This window comes from Sapajus apella, unplaced genomic scaffold (genome assembly GCF_009761245.1).
Source record: "Sapajus apella isolate SASKATOON/1434 unplaced genomic scaffold, GSC_monkey_1.0 scaffold81, whole genome shotgun sequence".
Taxonomy (NCBI): domain Eukaryota; kingdom Metazoa; phylum Chordata; class Mammalia; order Primates; family Cebidae; genus Sapajus; species Sapajus apella.
The window spans coordinates 6678700-6685974 of NW_022437021.1; positions in this window are offsets into that span (position 1 = coordinate 6678700).

Below are 7275 nucleotides of genomic sequence, written 5' to 3' on the forward strand. Positions count from 1 at the left end.
CAAGTAAAGTGCCTTTTATCTTTTGTGTAGAAGGTGTCAGTAGAAGCAAGAGATCTTTATTCCCAAATATAAAATCAATTTACCAAAAATTCTCAAATTTGGGGATTTTTTAAACACATTAATAAAGTACCATTTCAACGAATTAAGTTTAAAAACTATCACTCTAGGTGGTTTATTAACCAGACCAAAAAAAAACACAAAAACCAACAACGAGAGGGGGTCTTAGATCGATCACTGGGGCACTGCACTTTCCCCTTTGTAGTCTATACACAGAGTAACCTTTGCAAATGCTGCTTTGGAAATACATTCTTTGTTTGACTTAAAATGTAACCCCTCCCCTACCGCCAAGTATTATTAAGGTTTAAAGTTTAGGCAGAAGCTAAGGTTTTAACGATGTGTCAGGTTGTGGAACCATTGACAGCTGGTGGAATACTTTCCATTTTGGTTACTGGAAACAAGTAATTAAATCTAATATCAATTTTAAAAATTTCGCTTCAACAAAACTGTCAAATAATGAGATTCGTGGAGTGTTTTCTAGTAGTTCTTCTGTAGAACTTGTGGAGAAAATTCATGAATCTTAGCAGTTAACGAAAAGTATTAGCTTTTCCATTTACTTTAAAAAAACATAGTATTATATAACTTCCCCACATGGTTGTTAAAAGAAGTTGCACTTTCTAACTTCTAAAACCATAAATTATTGTGTAAAACATGTAGGTAAGCCATATATTTTAAATATTTTTAAAAGCTGTCTCAACACGGGCTCTGACTATTGAGAAAAAAGATAAAGTAATGTGAAATCCCTTTTCCCAAATGAGAATCAATGAATGAACAGTTTGCAGTTTCCAGAAGTGATATCTCTTTTGCAGGCTTGAACTATTAAATAAGCAAATATCTTTGATGGAAAATCCAATGTTACCAAATGTGCTGCAGAAGACTGTTAATATTGATGCAAAGCATGATTCCTTTAACTTCTTTCCATGGTAACTAGTTTTATCACTGTTTTTCAGTGGGAGTTGCAGAGTATGAAAATGATTTTGCAAGACGTTTCCAGGTCATGAGGTGCTCTCTGAGAAATTTCTTCTGCTCCCTAAAGCAGTAAGTGACTCAACAGAAGTGAAGCAATAATTTATTAAATGGATCTCTAGTGGCCTAGAGCCATTAACACAATTTTTTCCTTTGAAGTTATTATACAATTAAATAACTTTAGAGTGGTAGTTCCCAAAATGTGTTACTTAAGGCACTAGTTTGCCCAAATGCTGCTCTAGCAATTCATTCACTACAAAAATATTTATTGAGACCCTTCTACATGCCCTGACTGGCACTCTAGAAACAGTGGTGAAGAAGACAGATATATTTTCCCGTCCTGACAGCAGTTACAGTTTGGTGAAAACAATAAATTAGTAACAAGTGCAAATACAATTTATACAGATTTATTTACACAAATAAAAGTAAGTCATGATGTAAATAGATTTTGAGATAAACAATAAGTGGAATCTCTTCATTTTTGAGATCTACAATGTATATTAATGAATTAAAGGCTCTGAAAATTCCTATAGTAAAAGGATTTTACTTAACCTGTTCCCCAAAACCCCAAATTTGCTTTGATCAAATTTGTTTTTAAGCAGTGCTTTTAATAAAATACAATGATTTTTGTGAAATGCTGGTTCGTTTTGAAATTAAAGAATTCAATAAACATAAAATTCTGTTAATATCACCTTACATTTGTCAATATACATCCATATACTTCAATAGATTTATATATATGTAAATATAATAATTTGTTTGAAATAGACTGTGTTTGCACGTTTATAGCAGGTCAATTCACAATTGCAAAAATGTGAAACTAGCCTAAATGCCCATTGACAGTGAGTGGGTATAGAAAATGTAGCATATATACACCATGGAATACTACTCAGTCATAAAAATTAATGAAATAATGGCATTCTCAGCAACCTGGATAGAATTGGAGATGATTATTCTAAGTGAAGTAACTCAGAGTGGAAAACTAAATATCATATGTTCTCATTCATAAGCTGAAGCTAAGCTATGAGGCCACAAAGGCATCAGAATGATATTATGGACTTTGGAGGCTTGGGGGGAAGTGGGGTGAGGGATAAAAGACTACATATTGAGTGCAGCGTACACTGCTCTGGTAATGGGTAAAACAAAATCTCAGAAATTACTACAAACGAATTTATCCGTGTAACAAAAAACTACCTGTTCTCCAGAAACTATTGAAATAAAAAATAAATTGTTTAAGTATGATTTAAAAATACACTGTGTTTGAACACAAAATAATGTAGAAGCATTTATAAATCTATTAAAATGACTCAATGTACATCTCTACAAAACACATATTTATAATTAACATTGTTTCATGAACATATTTCCAGAGATCAACATGGTCTAAAATCTTGTAATTCTTCATGATATCGTTCATATATTGGTATAGACTAGGTTTCTTTTTCTTTTCTTTTCTTTCTTTTTTTTTTTGAGATAGGGTCTCAACTGTTGTCCAGGCTAGAGTGCAGTGGTTCATTCAAGGCTCACTGCAGCCTTAACCTCTTGAGCTCAAGTGATTCTCCTGCCTCAGCCTCCCAGAAGCTGGACTACAGGCACACGCCACCACACCCGGCTAATTATTTATTACTTGTAGAGAGGGGAATCTCCCTAGGTTGCCCAGGGTGGTCTTAAACTCCTAGGCTCAAGCGATCCTCCCACCTCACCCTTTCCCCCCCAAAGTGCTGGGATTACTTGTGTGAGCCACCACGCCCCGCCTAGAATAGTTTTCTTAACCCTAATCTTTAGGGAAATATATTTCTGACTCTTTTACTATTATAAGCAACACTGCTTTAACCTTCTTGAACAAATTACTCTGTGGGATAATAAGTGATGGGAATATTTTCTTGGGATATATTTTTAAATGTGGGTTGTTAAAATTAAAAAAAATTTATTTTTCTGTTTACATAGTCTCATATTTCTTTCTATAACAATTGAAAAGTCATTATGAAAAATATGGATGTACTTTTATCTTTTAGATTCAGTATCTCTTTGGCACTGAATTTAATTATTTGTTTAAGTTGACTAAGGAAGCTTTAAAATGTGTATTATTTAAATATATCCATAGGAAATAGCAAAAATACCTGGAGGAATTTGATTGGATAGCTTTGGTCATAAATCCATAAAAGGCCTCAAAGCTATTTCCTTCCCAATGTACCTCTCCTCTGTGAGTTCTTCTAAACTAATTTTGTGGTAATTTTAAAAAAGTATCTAAAGTTAAAAAAATGCTCAGGAAAGTTCAACTTAAGCATTGGCTCTAGATCTGAGTTGGTATAGATCAGCAAAATTGACTGACCAACAATGAATAAGGGCTCAGTGTAAGGATAACTGTGTTTGGAGGATCCCTGTAGGAAGGGAAAACTTTTCCAGGATTCAAAAGGAATATGTCAGGGCAGAATATCAGCAGGGCTTTGGATTTCTTCATAGCTTTGAAGTAAGCAAGAAAAAATGGAGACAGTCAATCTGACCCATGTGCTTCCAGCATCTGATGACCTGGGCTGAATTCATGGATATTGCCAGCTATAGAGTTAAAACTTACAGAGTTTCTCTGATAGTAATGAGATAGACTCTCCTTAAATATAAAAATATAATCATATCCTGATGTCACAACATGTCTTCATATTGATTTTTAAATCTTCAAACACTGGTCAAGCCCATTCTTTCACTCAAAGAGCACTCAGCTCTTTCTGTCTGTTGCTAGAGATTTAGTCTATGCACAGAACAGTGTTTACATGGCAGATATTCTTGAGGATATTAGAGCTCTCTAGCAAACATTTTAAGTGTGCATTATTTAAAAAACAAATTATGAAACATTATAATCTTAAACATTTCCAAATAATTAAATTTGATTCTGGATCTCATGGATGACCACCGTATAACTGAATACAACCATGCAATTTCAGAGCCCCTGTTTTTTGCATTTATCATTGCATTGGTGTGGTATTACCCTGTCAGACCTTAATGAGAAAACTCTTGCAGCTAAATAAAAAGACAACCCAATTACAAAATGGCCAAAGAATTTGAATACACATTTCTTCAGAGAAGATATACATGGCTAATAAGCAAATAAAAAGTTGCTCAACATCCGTAATCCTTAGATAAACACGAATCAAAACCACCTAAGATACCATTTCACATCCACAGGGATAGCTATAGTCAGAAAGTCAGTATCACAATATCAAGTCTTGGTGAGAAAGCAGAAAAATTAGTATCCTCATACATTTCTGGTGGGAATGTAAAATGTGCAATTATTTGGAAAACAGTTGGGCAATTTCACTCCTAGTTGAGCAATTTCACTCCTAAATCCATCCCTCCATGACCAAAACACCTCCTATTAGGCCCCACCTCCAGGAGAACCGAAAACATTTTTACACAAAAATTTGCGCTCACATGTTCATCACAGCATTATTTATAGTAGCTCAAAGGCAGAAACAACCCAAATGTCCATTAATTAATTATAAATGAAATGTATATGATCTCATCCACAAAATAAAACATTATTCAGGTATAAACAGGGATTAAATACTGGCACAGATTACAACATAAACCTTGAAAAATTATGCTAAGTGAAGGTGCCAGACCCATAGGCCCACATATTTTATGATTCCATTTATATAAAATGTTCAGAATAGGAAAATCTATACAGAAAATAATTTAATAATTGGGAACCTACTGGCTGGTGGGGAAGAGTGTGGGGCATTGCTATAAAGGAATGCCTAGGCTGGGTAATTTATAAAGAAAAGAGGATTTTTTACTTACAGTTCTACAGGCTATACAAGAAGCATGACACCAGCCTCTGCTTCTGTTGAGGGCGCCAGGAAACTTCCATTCCTGGTGGAAGATGAAGGAAAGCAGATTTCACGTGGCAAGAGAAAAGGAAACAGAGGAGGGAGGTGCCAGCAGGCTTTTTTTTAACAACAGTGAGAACTCACTGACTCCAATAAGAATGACATCAAGCCATTCATGACGGGTCCACCCTCCATGACCAAAACACTCCCTACTGGGCCCCACCTCCAACACTGGGGATCAAATTTTAACATGAGATTTCGAGAGTTCAAATATCTAAACTATATTAACTGCTTAATGGGTGTGGGATTTATTTTTGGTATGATGAAAACATTCTGGAATTAATGATAATGGCTGCAGAAGTTTGTGAATATACTAAAAGCCACTGCTGAACTGTACCCTTCAAAAGGATAAGCTGTATAGTATGTGAATTAAACCCCAATAATAAAGAAAAATAGTAATCAGGAATATCTTAAAAAAAAATTTGAGAGAATAGATGTAGACTTAATTTGTAACAAGCCATTCCCTTAAAGTGAAGACCAAATGACATTAATTTGTTCTGTACCAATACCTATTTAGCACTTGACAGAAGAGAAAAAGAAGTGGTGGGAGAAATTAGTCACTATACAGCTCTTTTTTTTTTTTTTTTTTTTTTTTTTTTTTTTTTTTTTTTGAGACAGAGTCTTGCTCTGTCACCACACTGGAGTACAGTGGTGCAATCTCGGCTCACTGCAACCTCCGCCTCCTGGGTTCAAGCGATTCTTCCGCCTCAGCCTCCCGAGTAGCTGGCACCACAGGCGTGTGCGACCATGCACGGCTAATTTTTTTGTATTTTTAGTAGAGATGGGGTTTCACCGTGTTGGCCAGGATGGCCTTGATCTGTTGACCTCGTGATCCGCCCGCCTCGGCCTTTCAAAGTGCTGGGATTACAGGCGTGAGCCACCGCACCAGGCCCCAGCTCATTTTAATTTATGTATATTAAAGCCAGAAGATCTATAGTTACAGTGAGTACCTTATTCACATTACAAGGAGCAATTTAATTTCTGTAAAACAATATCATTTTAGCATTCACTTGTCTGTTAACTTTTCTGTGAAATCCAGCTCTGCCATTTATCAGTTTTGTGACATTGGACAAGTTGTTTAACTTCTTCCAGTCTTGATTTCCTCCTCTATTAAATGGCGATAATAATCATGTCCACCTCATTGGGTTGTGAATATTAAATAAGTTGATATATGTAAAGTGCCTAGTACTTATTATCTACTATACATGTTAGATATTATAATTTAACAATTTTGCAATTTGTTTTGGTTTTATAGTTGTCTGTAAGCTCTAATCATAAGGAATTTATAATTCATTTTATATCTGAACATATTTATGCAATTTTTGATTTAAAAGTTTTAAGTCTACAATGTAGTCACTGGGGTTTTTTCCCTTCTTTTTTTTTTTTTTTTAAATGAGTTATATTTTATTCAAAGTTGGGAGACACTAGTTTAGAACCAAATAACTTGGGCTTTTTGTTTTTATTCCATACTCTGCTCTATACTCTCCATGACTTCACAGCTCTCACATTTAAGTCTTAAAAATTAAAAATATAAATCATACCCAATTTCAGTTGCATTGTTAGTATAATTTACAGTTATATTTAGGATACTACGTGATAAATGAAAAAGACAGCATGTTGCAGTGCACATTAATGTGGACCAGGAGTTAGAATGTCTTTGATGACTTATCTGAACTTTCAGCAGCTTGCTTAACCATTCTGAGCCTTAGCTATATTGTCTTTAAAATAAAAGTTGTGAAAAAAATTGTCTTTAAAATGAAGTGTGAAAATAATAAATTATTGTTTTAAGCTGTCAATATAGGAGCAATTTATTATGCAAAGATAGATAATCAAAACAAGAACCCAAAAATGTTCATTTTCCTTGTTCAAATAATAATATGTATTCTATATCTCTTTATACAAACTGTTTAAAAACTGCTAAGGTACAGTTATAAACACTTTTTTTAGCACACTATTTTCTTCTTTGCTTTATTATACACACATATTTATACACACACGTATATGTGTGTGTATATATTTATATATATATATACACTAAAAAAATAAATGCACACATATAATTATACACACACAAATATATAAAATATATTTAGAGACTGGATCTCACTTTGTCACCCAGGCTGGAAGTGCAGTTGTGTGATCATAGTTTGCTGCAGCTTCAAACTTCCAAGCTCAAGCAATCCTTCCTCAGCCTCCAAAGTAGCTGGGAATACAGACACAAGGGCTACTTTATTCTTTTAAAAAAATCGCAAAGACATTATTTCATGATTTCATACCATTTCATCATCTTTTTGATGCCCATTGTTAATACCTGATAAAAGAAACTAGCTTTAAGAAACAAATACAATCTCTGTTTCTATAAACATGA